This window comes from Lissotriton helveticus, chromosome 12, assembly GCF_964261635.1.
Source record: "Lissotriton helveticus chromosome 12, aLisHel1.1, whole genome shotgun sequence".
Taxonomy (NCBI): Eukaryota; Metazoa; Chordata; class Amphibia; order Caudata; family Salamandridae; genus Lissotriton; species Lissotriton helveticus.
In genome coordinates this window covers 665,792,119-665,807,625 of record NC_136073.1, presented here as the reverse complement: position 1 = coordinate 665,807,625, position 15,507 = coordinate 665,792,119, and the positions used below count along the sequence as shown (strand labels likewise).

Sequence of the window (15,507 nt, the reverse complement as noted above, 5' to 3'; positions counted from 1 at the left end):
TTTAAAGACGTTGATTGTCTACAAGGCTGACAATCCTATTTTAAATACCGTGCTAGCAATATGTCATCCGAGGAAATTAGTATCTTTGAGGCTGGATTGAGGTGTCTTGTATTAGAGCAATTGACTTACTCTCTCATGGAGGGAAGCTAATTTAACCTTCCTCCCTTCACACTGAATGTGGGACTCTTATACTGAAGAAGGATTGCTCTTTAGGATACTCTGTGTTCTTGTACCTCCGGCCCTCTTTCAAAAGGGGAGCCCAATGCTTTCAATGTTGCAGAGCCCTTTCCCATTACACCTCCTATTTGGCTTTAAGTCATAATTACTGATCACTACCTACTGCGGAATTGCTAATGCCTCAATTTTCTGTGTAATTGTCACCAATGGCAATTGGTCAAGTGTTCCCTGACATCATAAAGCTACAGCAGGATGTCATCTGACATGAGGGCGAGCAATAGGATACATTTATCATGGTAGTGAAATGGGTAGTAGGATAGACAGGACTCCCAGCTGAAGGCAAATATGGTGAGATAAATGAAGCAAGGGCATTATTTGAAACTTATTTGTTTGACGGTGTCGGAGATCATAATATTCTCAGGTGCTCTATAGGTTAACTGATAGGGATGTGCAAGAATGGAGACGTCAGAATCTGTTGTTCATAGTTTTTCTCATTCCCACTAACTGTAGCATAAACCTTCCTTCATAAACTTATCAGATCACTTAATTGTTATTGGTGTACCATAACCTAAAAGAATTGCTTTGAGCAGCCTACGCTGTCACTTGAATAGCAATGAGATCTTTTCTATACGTTCAAATATAGGTGCTAGAGTTGTGTGGAGAGTGATAGCAAAGGAGGCTTAGGATTTAGAGAGATGCTAGGTTGAAAATAAACTTGAGATTTGACTGGTTTTTGAGACGTGGATGTTCATAATATTATAGACGTCATAGTACAGATTAATAACCCTTTATCAAAATCTCTTTGTTGTTGTGTTGCATTGGTTTGGAAATATTCAAGTTCTGTTCATAGTCTAACAGTGGACTTTTCCATTTGAGGAACATATTGAATGACCAGCAGAGGCAGTGTTTCAGAAGAAAATTTCTCTGAGTTGCTGAGACCAAAAAGAAACAAAAAAAAAGGTCAGCAGCCTTCGGCGTGATTTACCTATTTAAATGGTGAGTCAAACTCTCAATTTATCATTTTGCTTGTCCTTAAAAGAAGTTCATAGCACTGGGGTCTTCCGCATGAATAATATTTGTCAAGAAGAAAGCGATAGGGATGGCGCTATGGGCATCATGATAGCTATTTAAAGACGTTAATTGCCTACGAGGCTGACAATCCTATTTTAAATACTCGTGCTATCAATATGTCATCCGAGGAAATTAGTGTCTTTGAGGCTGGAATGAGGTGTCTTGTATTAGAGCAATTGACTTACTCTCTCATGGAGGGAAGCTAATTTAACCTTCCTCCTTTCACACTGAATGTGGGACTCTTATACTGAAGAAGGATTGCTCTTTAGGATACTCTGTGTTCTTGTACCTCCGGCCCTCTTTCAAAAGGGGAGCCCAATGCTTTCAATGTTGCAGAGCCCTTTCCCATTACACCTCCTATTTGGCTTTAAGTCATAATTACTGATCACTACCTACTGCGGAATTGCTAATGCCTCAATTTTCTGTGTAAATGTCACCAATGGCGAATGGTCAAGTGTTCCCTGACATCATAAAGCTACAGCAGGATGTCATCTGACATGAGGGCGAGCAATAGGATACATTTATCATGGTAGTGAAATGGGTAGTAGGATAGACAGGACTCCCAGCTGAAGGCAAATATGGTGAGATGAATGAAGCAAGGGCATTATTTGAAACTTATTTGTTTGACGGTGTCGGATATCATAATATTCTCAGGTGCTCTATAGGTTAACTGATAGGGATGTGCAAGAATGGAGACGTCAGAATCTGTTGTTCATAGTTTTTCTCATTCCCACTAACTGTAGCATAAACCTTCCTTCATAAACTTATCAGATAACTTAATGGTTATTGGTGTACCATAACCTAAAAGAATTGCTGTGAGCAGCCTACGCTGTCACTTGAATAGCAATGAGATCTTTTCTATACGTTCAAATATAGGTGCTAGAGTTGTGTTGAGAGTGATAGCAAAGGAGGCTTAGGATTTAGAGAGATGCTAGGTTGAAAATAAATTTGAGATTTGACTGGTTTTTGAGACGTGGATGTTCATAATATTATAGACGTCATAGTACAGATTAATAACCCTTTATCAAAATCTCTTTGTTGTTGTGTTGCATTGGTTTGGAAATATTCAAGTTCTGTTCATAGACTAACAGTGGACTTTTCCATTTGCAGAATATATTGAATGACCAGCAGAGGCAGTGTTTCAGAAGATAATTTCTCTGAGTTGCTGAGACCAAAAAGAAACGAAAAAAAAGGTCAGCAGCCTTCGGCGTGATTTACCTATTTAAATGGTGAGTCAAACTCTCAATTTATCATTTTGCTTGTCCTTAAAAGAAGTTCATAGCACTGGGGTCTTCCGCATGAATAATATTTGTCAAGAAGAAAGCGATAGGGATGGCGCTATGGGCATCATGATAGCTATTTAAAGACGTTGATTGCCTACGAGGCTGACAATCCTATTTTAAATACTCGTGCTATCAATATGTCATCCGAGGAAATTAGTGTCTTTGAGGCTGGAATGAGGTGTCTTGTATTAGAGCAATTGACTTACTCTCTCATGGAGGGAAGCTAATTTAACCTTCCTCCTTTCACACTGAATGTGGGACTCTTATACTGAAGAAGGATTGCTCTTTAGGATACTCTGTGTTCTTGTACCTCCGGCCCTCTTTCAAAAGGGGAGCCCAATGCTTTCAATGTTGCAGAGCCCTTTCCCATTACACCTCCTATTTGGCTTTAAGTCATAATTACTGATCACTACCTACTGCGGAATTGCTAATGCCTCAATTTTCTGTGTAATTGTCACCAATGGCGATTGGTCAAGTGTTCCCTGACATCATAAAGCTACAGCAGGATGTCATCTGACATGAGGGCGAGCAATAGGATACATTTATCATGGTAGTGAAATGGGTAGTAGGATAGACAGGACTCCCAGCTGAAGGCAAATATGGTGAGATGAATGAAGCAAGGGCATTATTTGAAACCTATTTGTTTGACGGTTTCGGAGATCATAATATTCTCAGGTGCTCTATAGGTTAACTGATAGGGATGTGCAAGAATGGAGACGTCAGAATCTGTTGTTCATAGTTTTTCTCATTCCCACTAACTGTAGCATAAACCTTCCTTCATAAACTTATCAGATCACTTAATGGTTATTGGTGTACCATAACCTAAAAGAATTGCTGTGAGCAGCCTACGCTGTCACTTGAATAGCAATGAGATCTTTTCTATACGTTCAAATATAGGTGCTAGAGTTGTGTTGAGAGTGATAGCAAAGGAGGCTTAGGATTTAGAGAGATGCTAGGTTGAAAATAAATTTGAGATTTGATTGGTTTTTGAGACGTGGATGTTCATAATATTATAGACGTCATAGTACAGATTAATAACCCTTTATCAAAATCTCTTTGTTGTTGTGTTGCATTGGTTTGGAAATATTCAAGTTCTGTTCATAGACTAACAGTGGACTTTTCCATTTGCAGAATATATTGAATGACCAGCAGAGGCAGTGTTTCAGAAGATAATTTCTCTGAGTTGCTGAGACCAAAAAGAAACGAAAAAAAAGGTCAGCAGCCTTCGGCGTGATTTACCTATTTAAATGGTGAGTCAAACTCTCAATTTATCATTTTGCTTGTCCTTAAAAGAAGTTCATAGCACTGGGGTCTTCCGCATGAATAATATTTGTCAAGAAGAAAGCGATAGGGATGGCGCTATGGGCATCATGATAGCTATTTAAAGACGTTGATTGCCTACGAGGCTGACAATCCTATTTTAAATACTCGTGCTATCAATATGTCATCCGAGGAAATTAGTGTCTTTGAGGCTGGAATGAGGTGTCTTGTATTAGAGCAATTGACTTACTCTCTCATGGAGGGAAGCTAATTTAACCTTCCTCCTTTCACACTGAATGTGGGACTCTTATACTGAAGAAGGATTGCTCTTTAGGATACTCTGTGTTCTTGTACCTCCGGCCCTCTTTCAAAAGGGGAGCCCAATGCTTTCAATGTTGCAGAGCCCTTTCCCATTACACCTCCTATTTGGCTTTAAGTCATAATTACTGATCACTACCTACTGCGGAATTGCTAATGCCTCAATTTTCTGTGTAATTGTCACCAATGGCGATTGGTCAAGTGTTCCCTGACATCATAAAGCTACAGCAGGATGTCATCTGACATGAGGGCGAGCAATAGGATACATTTATCATGGTAGTGAAATGGGTAGTAGGATAGACAGGACTCCCAGCTGAAGGCAAATATGGTGAGATGAATGAAGCAAGGGCATTATTTGAAACTTATTTGTTTGACGGTTTCGGAGATCATAATATTCTCAGGTGCTCTATAGGTTAACTGATAGGGATGTGCAAGAATGGAGACGTCAGAATCTGTTGTTCATAGTTTTTCTCATTCCCACTAACTGTAGCATAAACCTTCCTTCATAAACTTATCAGATCACTTAATGGTTATTGGTGTACCATAACCTAAAAGAATTGCTGTGAGCAGCCTACGCTGTCACTTGAATAGCAATGAGATCTTTTCTATACGTTCAAACTTAGGTGCTAGAGTTGTGTTGAGAGTGATAGCAAAGGAGGCTTAGGATTTAGAGAGATGCTAGGTTGAAAATAAATTTGAGATTTGATTGGTTTTTGAGACGTGGATGTTCATAATATTATAGACGTCATAGTACAGATTAATAACCCTTTATCAAAATCTCTTTGTTGTTGTGTTGCATTGGTTTGGAAATATTCAAGTTCTGTTCATAGACTAACAGTGGACTTTTCCATTTGCAGAATATATTGAATGACCAGCAGAGGCAGTGTTTCAGAAGAATTTTTCTCTGAGTTGCTGAGAACAAAAAGAAACGAAAAAAAAGTTCAGCAGCCTTCGGCGTGATTTACCTATTTAAATGGTGAGTCAAACTCTCAATTTATCATTTTGCTTGTCCTTAAAAGAAGTTCATAGCACTGGGGTCTTCCGCATGAATAATATTTGTCAAGAATAAAGCGATAAGAATGGCGCTATGGGCATCATGATAGCTTTTTAAAGACGTTGATTGTCTACAAGGCTGACAATCCTATTTTAAATACCGTGCTAGCAATATGTCATCCGAGGAAATTAGTGTGTTTGAGGCTGGATTGAGGTGTCTTGTATTAGAGCAATTGACTTACTCTCTCATGGAGGGAAGCTAATTTAACCTTCCTCCCTTCACACTGAATGTGGGACTCTTATACTGAAGAAGGATTGCTCTTTAGGATACTCTGTGTTCTTGTACCTCCGGCCCTCTTTCAAAAGGGGAGCCCAATGCTTTCAATGTTGCAGAGCCCTTTCCCATTACACCTCCTATTTGGCTTTAAGTCATAATTACTGATCACTACCTACTGCGGAATTGCTAATGCCTCAATTTTCTGTGTAATTGTCACCAATGGCGATTGGTCAAGTGTTCCCTGACATCATAAAGCTACAGCAGGATGTCATCTGACATGAGGGCGAGCAATAGGATACATTTATCATGGTAGTGAAATGGGTAGTAGGATAGACAGGACTCCCAGCTGAAGGCAAATATGGTGAGATGAATGAAGCAATGGCATTATTTGAAACTTATTTGTTTGACGGTGTCGGAGATCATAATATTCTCAGGTGCTCTATAGGTTAACTGATAGGGATGTGCAAGAATGGAGACGTTAGAATCTGTTGTTCATAGTTTTTCTCATTCCCACTAACTGTAGCATAAACCTTCCTTCATAAACTTATCAGATCACTTAATGGTTATTGATGTACCATAACCTAAAAGAATTGCTGTGAGCAGCCTACGCTGTCACTTGAATAGCAATGAGATCTTTTCTATACGTTCAAATATAGGTGCTAGAGTTGTGTGGAGAGTGATAGCAAAGGAGGCTTAGGATTTAGAGAGATGCTAGGTTGAAAATAAATTTGAGATTTGACTGGTTTTTGAGACGTGGATGTTCATAATATTATAGACGTCATAGTACAGATTAATAACCCTTTATCAAAATCTCTTTGTTGTTGTGTTGCATTGGTTTGGAAATATTCAAGTTCTGTTCATAGACTAACAGTGGACTTTTCCATTTGCAGAATATATTGAATGACCAGCAGAGGCAGTGTTTCAGAAGAAAATTTCTCTGAGTTGCTGAGACCAAAAAGAAACGAAAAAAAAGTTCAGCAGCCTTCGGCGTGATTTACCTATTTAAATGGTGAGTCAAACTCTCAATTTATCATTTTGCTTGTCCTTAAAAGAAGTTCATAGCACTGGGGTCTTCCGCATGAATATTATTTGTCAAGAATAAAGCGATTACGATGGCGCTATGGGCATCATGTTAGCTTTTTAAAGACGTTGATTGTCTACAAGGCTGACAATCCTATTTTACATACTCGTGCTAGCAATATGTCATCCGAGGAAATTAGTGTCTTTGAGGCTGGAATTAGGTGTCTTGTATTAAAGCAATTGACTTACTCTCTCATGGAGGGAAGCTAATTTAACCTTCCTCCCTTCACACTGAATGTGGGACTCTTATACTGAAGAAGGATTGCTCTTTAGGATACTCTGTGTTCTTGTACCTCCGGCCCTCTTTCAAAAGGGGAGCCCAATGCTTTCAATGTTGCAGAGCCCTTTCCCATTACACCTCTTACTTGGCTTTAAGTCATAATTACAGATCACTACCTACTGCGGAATTGCTAATGCCTCAATTTTCTGTGTAATTGTCACCGATGGCGATTGGTCAAGTGTTCCCTGACATCATAAAGCTACAGCAGGATGTCATCTGACATGAGGGCGAGCAATAGGATACATTTATCATGGTAGTGAAATGGGTAGTAGGATAGACAGGACTCCCAGCTGAAGGCAAATATGGTGAGATGAATGAAGCAAGGGCATTATTTGAAACTTATTTGTTTGACGGTGTCGGAGATCATAATATTCTCAGGTGCTCTATAGGTTAACTGATTGGGATGTGCAAGAATAGAGATGTCAGAGTCTGTTGTTCATAGTTTTTCTCGTTCCCACTAACTGTAGCATAAACCTTCCTCCATAAACTTATCAGATCACTTAATGGTTATTGGTGTACCATAACCTAAAAGAATTGCAGTGAGCAGCCTACGCTGTCACTTGAATAGCAATGAGATCTTTTCTATACGTTCAAATATAGGTGCTAGAGTTGTGTGGAGAGTGATAGCAAAGGAGGTTTAGGATTTAGAGATATGCTCGGTTGAAATTGAATTTGAGATTTTACTGGTTTTTGAGACGTGGATGTTCATAATATTACAGACGTCATAGTACAGATTAATACCCCTTTTATCAAAATCTCTTTGTTGTTGTGTTGCATTGGTTTGGAAATATTCAAGTTCTGTTAATAGACTAACAGTGGACTTTTCCATTTGCAGAATATATTGAATGACCAGCATAAGCAGTGTTTCAGAAGAAAATGTCGCTGAGTTGCTGAGACCAAAAAGAAACGGAAAAAAAATTCAGCAGCCTTCGGCGTGATTTACCTATTTAAATGGTGAGTCAAACTCTCAATTGATCATTTTGCTTGTCCTTAAAACAAGTTCATAGCATTTGACAGCTCTCAGCTCCTTTTACTGGGGTCTTACGCATGAATATTATTTGTCAAGTATAAAGCGATAAGGATGGTGCTATGGGCATCATGATAGCTTTTTAAAGACGTTGATTGTCTACAAGGCTGACAATCCTATTTTAAATACTTGTGGTAGCAACATGTCATCCGAGGAAATTAGTGTCTATGAGGCTGGAATGAGGTGTCTTGTATTAGAGCAATTGACTTACTCTCTCATGGAGGGAAGCTAATTTAACCTTCCTCCCTTCACACTGAATGTGGGACTCTTATACTGAAGAAGGCTTGCTCTTTAGGATACTCTGTGTTCTTCTACCTCCTGCCCTCTTTCAAAAGCGGAGCTCAATGCTTTCAATGTTGCAGAGCCCTTTCCCATTACACCTCCTACTTGGCTTGGAGTCATAATTACAGATCACTACCTAGTACGGAATTACTAATGCCTCATTGTTCTGTGTAATTGTCACCTATGGCAATTGGTCAAGTGTTCCCTGACATCTTAAAGCTAACGCAGGATGTCATCTGACATGTTGGCGAGCAATACGATACATTTATCATGGTATTGAAATAGGTAGGATAGACAGGACTCCCTGCTGAAGGCAAAGATGGTGAGATGAATGAAACAAGGGCATTATTTGAGACTAATTTGTTTGACGGTGTCGGTGATCATAATATTCTCAGGTTCTCTATAGGTTAACTGATAGGGATGTGCAAGAATGAAGATGTCAGAATCTGTTGTTCATAGTTTTTCTCATTCCCACTAACTGTAGCATAAACCTTCCTCCTTAAACTTATCAGATCACTTAATGGTTATTGGTGTACCATAACCTAAAAGAATTGCAGTGAGCAGTGTACGCTGTCACTTGAATAGCAATGAGATCTTTTCTATACGTTCAAATATAGGTGCTAGAGTTGTGTGGAGAGTGATAGCAAAGGAGGCTTAGGATTTAGAGATATGCTCGGTTTAAAATGAATTTGAGATTTGACTGGTTTTTGAGACGTGGATGTTCATAATATTACAGACGTCATAGTACAGATTAATACCCCTTTATCAAAATCTCTTTGTTGTTGTGTTGCATTGGTTTGGAAATATTCAAGTTCTGTTAATAGACTAACAGTGGACTTTTCCATTTGCAGAATATATTGAATGACCAGCAGAGGCAGTGTTTCAGAAGAAAATTTCTCTGAGTTGCTGAGACCAAAAAGAAACGGAAAAAAAATTCAGCAGCCTTCGGCGTGATTTACCTATTTAAATGGTGAGTCAAACTCTCAATTTATCATTTTGCTTGTCCTTAAAAGAAGTTCATAGCACTGGGGTCTTCCGCATGAATATTATTTGTCAAGAATAAAGCGATTACGATGGCGCTATGGGCATCATGTTAGCTTTTTAAAGACGTTGATTGTCTACAAGGCTGACAATCCTATTTTACATACTCGTGCTAGCAATATGTCATCCGAGGAAATTAGTGTCTTTGAGGCTGGAATGAGGTGTCTTGTATTAAAGCAATTGACTTACTCTCTCATGGAGGGAAGCTAATTTAACCTTCCTCCCTTCACACTGAATGTGGGAGTCTTATACTGAAGAAGGATTGCTCTTTAGGATACTCTGTGTTCTTGTACCTCCGGCCCTCTTTCAAAAGGGGAGCCCAATGCTTTCAATGTTGCAGAGCTCTTTCCCATTACACCTCTTACTTGGCTTTAAGTCATAATTACAGATCACTACCTACTGCGGAATTGCTAATGCCTCAATTTTCTGGGTAATTGTCACCGATGGCGATTGGTCAAGTGTTCCCTGACATCATAAAGCTACAGCAGGATGTCATCTGACATGAGGGCGAGCAATAGGATACATTTATCATGGTAGTGAAATGGGTAGTAGGATAGACAGGACTCCCAGCTGAAGGCAAATATGGTGAGATGAATGAAGCAAGGGCATTATTAGAAACTTATTTGTTTGACGCTGTCAGAGATCATAATATTCTCAGGTGCTCTATAGGTTAACTGATTGGGATGTGCAAGAATGGAGACGTCAGAGTCTGTTGTTCATAGTTTTTCTCGTTCCCACTAACTGTAGCATAAACCTTCCTCCATAAACTTATCAGATCACTTAATGGTTATTGGTGTACCATAACCTAAAAGAATTGCAGTGAGCAGCCTACGCTGTCACTTGAATAGCAATGAGATCTTTTCTATACGTTCAAATATAGGTGCTAGAGTTGTGTTGAGAGTGATAGCAAAGGAGGCTTAGGATTTAGAGAGATGCTAGGTTGAAAATAAATTTGAGATTTGATTGGTTTTTGAGACGTGGATGTTCATAATATTATAGACGTCATAGTACAGATTAATAACCCTTTATCAAAATCTCTTTGTTGTTGTGTTGCATTGGTTTGGAAATATTCAAGTTCTGTTCATAGACTAACAGTGGACTTTTCCATTTGCAGAATATATTGAATGACCAGCAGAGGCAGTGTTTCAGAAGATAATTTCTCTGAGTTGCTGAGACCAAAAAGAAACGAAAAAAAAGGTCAGCAGCCTTCGGCGTGATTTACCTATTTAAATGGTGAGTCAAACTCTCAATTTATCATTTTGCTTGTCCTTAAAAGAAGTTCATAGCACTGGGGTCTTCCGCATGAATAATATTTGTCAAGAAGAAAGCGATAGGGATGGCGCTATGGGCATCATGATAGCTATTTAAAGACGTTGATTGCCTACGAGGCTGACAATCCTATTTTAAATACTCGTGCTATCAATATGTCATCCGAGGAAATTAGTGTCTTTGAGGCTGGAATGAGGTGTCTTGTATTAGAGCAATTGACTTACTCTCTCATGGAGGGAAGCTAATTTAACCTTCCTCCTTTCACACTGAATGTGGGACTCTTATACTGAAGAAGGATTGCTCTTTAGGATACTCTGTGTTCTTGTACCTCCGGCCCTCTTTCAAAAGGGGAGCCCAATGCTTTCAATGTTGCAGAGCCCTTTCCCATTACACCTCCTATTTGGCTTTAAGTCATAATTACTGATCACTACCTACTGCGGAATTGCTAATGCCTCAATTTTCTGTGTAATTGTCACCAATGGCGATTGGTCAAGTGTTCCCTGACATCATAAAGCTACAGCAGGATGTCATCTGACATGAGGGCGAGCAATAGGATACATTTATCATGGTAGTGAAATGGGTAGTAGGATAGACAGGACTCCCAGCTGAAGGCAAATATGGTGAGATGAATGAAGCAAGGGCATTATTTGAAACTTATTTGTTTGACGGTTTCGGAGATCATAATATTCTCAGGTGCTCTATAGGTTAACTGATAGGGATGTGCAAGAATGGAGACGTCAGAATCTGTTGTTCATAGTTTTTCTCATTCCCACTAACTGTAGCATAAACCTTCCTTCATAAACTTATCAGATCACTTAATGGTTATTGGTGTACCATAACCTAAAAGAATTGCTGTGAGCAGCCTACGCTGTCACTTGAATAGCAATGAGATCTTTTCTATACGTTCAAACTTAGGTGCTAGAGTTGTGTTGAGAGTGATAGCAAAGGAGGCTTAGGATTTAGAGAGATGCTAGGTTGAAAATAAATTTGAGATTTGATTGGTTTTTGAGACGTGGATGTTCATAATATTATAGACGTCATAGTACAGATTAATAACCCTTTATCAAAATCTCTTTGTTGTTGTGTTGCATTGGTTTGGAAATATTCAAGTTCTGTTCATAGACTAACAGTGGACTTTTCCATTTGCAGAATATATTGAATGACCAGCAGAGGCAGTGTTTCAGAAGAATTTTTCTCTGAGTTGCTGAGAACAAAAAGAAACGAAAAAAAAGTTCAGCAGCCTTCGGCGTGATTTACCTATTTAAATGGTGAGTCAAACTCTCAATTTATCATTTTGCTTGTCCTTAAAAGAAGTTCATAGCACTGGGGTCTTCCGCATGAATAATATTTGTCAAGAATAAAGCGATAAGAATGGCGCTATGGGCATCATGATAGCTTTTTAAAGACGTTGATTGTCTACAAGGCTGACAATCCTATTTTAAATACCGTGCTAGCAATATGTCATCCGAGGAAATTAGTGTGTTTGAGGCTGGATTGAGGTGTCTTGTATTAGAGCAATTGACTTACTCTCTCATGGAGGGAAGCTAATTTAACCTTCCTCCCTTCACACTGAATGTGGGACTCTTATACTGAAGAAGGATTGCTCTTTAGGATACTCTGTGTTCTTGTACCTCCGGCCCTCTTTCAAAAGGGGAGCCCAATGCTTTCAATGTTGCAGAGCCCTTTCCCATTACACCTCCTATTTGGCTTTAAGTCATAATTACTGATCACTACCTACTGCGGAATTGCTAATGCCTCAATTTTCTGTGTAATTGTCACCAATGGCGATTGGTCAAGTGTTCCCTGACATCATAAAGCTACAGCAGGATGTCATCTGACATGAGGGCGAGCAATAGGATACATTTATCATGGTAGTGAAATGGGTAGTAGGATAGACAGGACTCCCAGCTGAAGGCAAATATGGTGAGATGAATGAAGCAATGGCATTATTTGAAACTTATTTGTTTGACGGTGTCGGAGATCATAATATTCTCAGGTGCTCTATAGGTTAACTGATAGGGATGTGCAAGAATGGAGACGTTAGAATCTGTTGTTCATAGTTTTTCTCATTCCCACTAACTGTAGCATAAACCTTCCTTCATAAACTTATCAGATCACTTAATGGTTATTGATGTACCATAACCTAAAAGAATTGCTGTGAGCAGCCTACGCTGTCACTTGAATAGCAATGAGATCTTTTCTATACGTTCAAATATAGGTGCTAGAGTTGTGTGGAGAGTGATAGCAAAGGAGGCTTAGGATTTAGAGAGATGCTAGGTTGAAAATAAATTTGAGATTTGACTGGTTTTTGAGACGTGGATGTTCATAATATTATAGACGTCATAGTACAGATTAATAACCCTTTATCAAAATCTCTTTGTTGTTGTGTTGCATTGGTTTGGAAATATTCAAGTTCTGTTCATAGACTAACAGTGGACTTTTCCATTTGCAGAATATATTGAATGACCAGCAGAGGCAGTGTTTCAGAAGAAAATTTCTCTGAGTTGCTGAGACCAAAAAGAAACGAAAAAAAAGTTCAGCAGCCTTCGGCGTGATTTACCTATTTAAATGGTGAGTCAAACTCTCAATTTATCATTTTGCTTGTCCTTAAAAGAAGTTCATAGCACTGGGGTCTTCCGCATGAATATTATTTGTCAAGAATAAAGCGATTACGATGGCGCTATGGGCATCATGTTAGCTTTTTAAAGACGTTGATTGTCTACAAGGCTGACAATCCTATTTTACATACTCGTGCTAGCAATATGTCATCCGAGGAAATTAGTGTCTTTGAGGCTGGAATTAGGTGTCTTGTATTAAAGCAATTGACTTACTCTCTCATGGAGGGAAGCTAATTTAACCTTCCTCCCTTCACACTGAATGTGGGACTCTTATACTGAAGAAGGATTGCTCTTTAGGATACTCTGTGTTCTTGTACCTCCGGCCCTCTTTCAAAAGGGGAGCCCAATGCTTTCAATGTTGCAGAGCCCTTTCCCATTACACCTCTTACTTGGCTTTAAGTCATAATTACAGATCACTACCTACTGCGGAATTGCTAATGCCTCAATTTTCTGTGTAATTGTCACCGATGGCGATTGGTCAAGTGTTCCCTGACATCATAAAGCTACAGCAGGATGTCATCTGACATGAGGGCGAGCAATAGGATACATTTATCATGGTAGTGAAATGGGTAGTAGGATAGACAGGACTCCCAGCTGAAGGCAAATATGGTGAGATGAATGAAGCAAGGGCATTATTAGAAACTTATTTGTTTGACGCTGTCGGAGATCATAATATTCTCAGGTGCTCTATAGGTTAACTGATTGGGATGTGCAAGAATAGAGATGTCAGAGTCTGTTGTTCATAGTTTTTCTCGTTCCCACTAACTGTAGCATAAACCTTCCTCCATAAACTTATCAGATCACTTAATGGTTATTGGTGTACCATAACCTAAAAGAATTGCAGTGAGCAGCCTACGCTGTCACTTGAATAGCAATGAGATCTTTTCTATACGTTCAAATATAGGTGCTAGAGTTGTGTGGAGAGTGATAGCAAAGGAGGTTTAGGATTTAGAGATATGCTCGGTTGAAATTGAATTTGAGATTTTACTGGTTTTTGAGACGTGGATGTTCATAATATTACAGACGTCATAGTACAGATTAATACCCCTTTTATCAAAATCTCTTTGTTGTTGTGTTGCATTGGTTTGGAAATATTCAAGTTCTGTTAATAGACTAACAGTGGACTTTTCCATTTGCAGAATATATTGAATGACCAGCATAAGCAGTGTTTCAGAAGAAAATGTCGCTGAGTTGCTGAGACCAAAAAGAAACGGAAAAAAAATTCAGCAGCCTTCGGCGTGATTTACCTATTTAAATGGTGAGTCAAACTCTCAATTGATCATTTTGCTTGTCCTTAAAACAAGTTCATAGCATTTGACAGCTCTCAGCTCCTTTTACTGGGGTCTTACGCATGAATATTATTTGTCAAGTATAAAGCGATAAGGATGGTGCTATGGGCATCATGATAGCTTTTTAAAGACGTTGATTGTCTACAAGGCTGACAATCCTATTTTAAATACTTGTGGTAGCAACATGTCATCCGAGGAAATTAGTGTCTATGAGGCTGGAATGAGGTGTCTTGTATTAGAGCAATTGACTTACTCTCTCATGGAGGGAAGCTAATTTAACCTTCCTCCCTTCACACTGAATGTGGGACTCTTATACTGAAGAAGGCTTGCTCTTTAGGATACTCTGTGTTCTTCTACCTCCTGCCCTCTTTCAAAAGCGGAGCTCAATGCTTTCAATGTTGCAGAGCCCTTTCCCATTACACCTCCTACTTGGCTTGGAGTCATAATTACAGATCACTACCTAGTACGGAATTACTAATGCCTCATTGTTCTGTGTAATTGTCACCTATGGCAATTGGTCAAGTGTTCCCTGACATCTTAAAGCTAACGCAGGATGTCATCTGACATGTTGGCGAGCAATACGATACATTTATCATGGTATTGAAATAGGTAGGATAGACAGGACTCCCTGCTGAAGGCAAAGATGGTGAGATGAATGAAACAAGGGCATTATTTGAGACTAATTTGTTTGACGGTGTCGGTGATCATAATATTCTCAGGTTCTCTATAGGTTAACTGATAGGGATGTGCAAGAATGAAGATGTCAGAATCTGTTGTTCATAGTTTTTCTCATTCCCACTAACTGTAGCATAAACCTTCCTCCTTAAACTTATCAGATCACTTAATGGTTATTGGTGTACCATAACCTAAAAGAATTGCAGTGAGCAGTGTACGCTGTCACTTGAATAGCAATGAGATCTTTTCTATACGTTCAAATATAGGTGCTAGAGTTGTGTGGAGAGTGATAGCAAAGGAGGCTTAGGATTTAGAGATATGCTCGGTTTAAAATGAATTTGAGATTTGACTGGTTTTTGAGACGTGGATGTTCATAATATTACAGACGTCATAGTACAGATTAATACCCCTTTATCAAAATCTCTTTGTTGTTGTGTTGCATTGGTTTGGAAATATTCAAGTTCTGTTAATAGACTAACAGTGGACTTTTCCATTTGCAGAATATATTGAATGACCAGCAGAGGCAGTGTTTCAGAAGAAAATTTCTCTGAGTTGCTGAGACCAAAA

At 39.0% G+C, this 15,507-nt stretch overlaps 1 long non-coding RNA gene across 1 annotated transcript; it reads left to right on the top strand.

The window, feature by feature from the left end:
- Positions 1 to 3,667: 3,667 nt before the first annotated feature.
- LOC144797584 (uncharacterized) lies at positions 3,668 to 11,620 on the top strand. Its single transcript, XR_013603425.1, has 3 exons — positions 3,668 to 3,781; positions 10,204 to 10,322; positions 11,508 to 11,620. It is a non-coding gene; the product is annotated as an uncharacterized LOC144797584 (long non-coding RNA).
- The last annotated feature ends 3,887 nt before the right edge of the window (positions 11,621 to 15,507 follow it).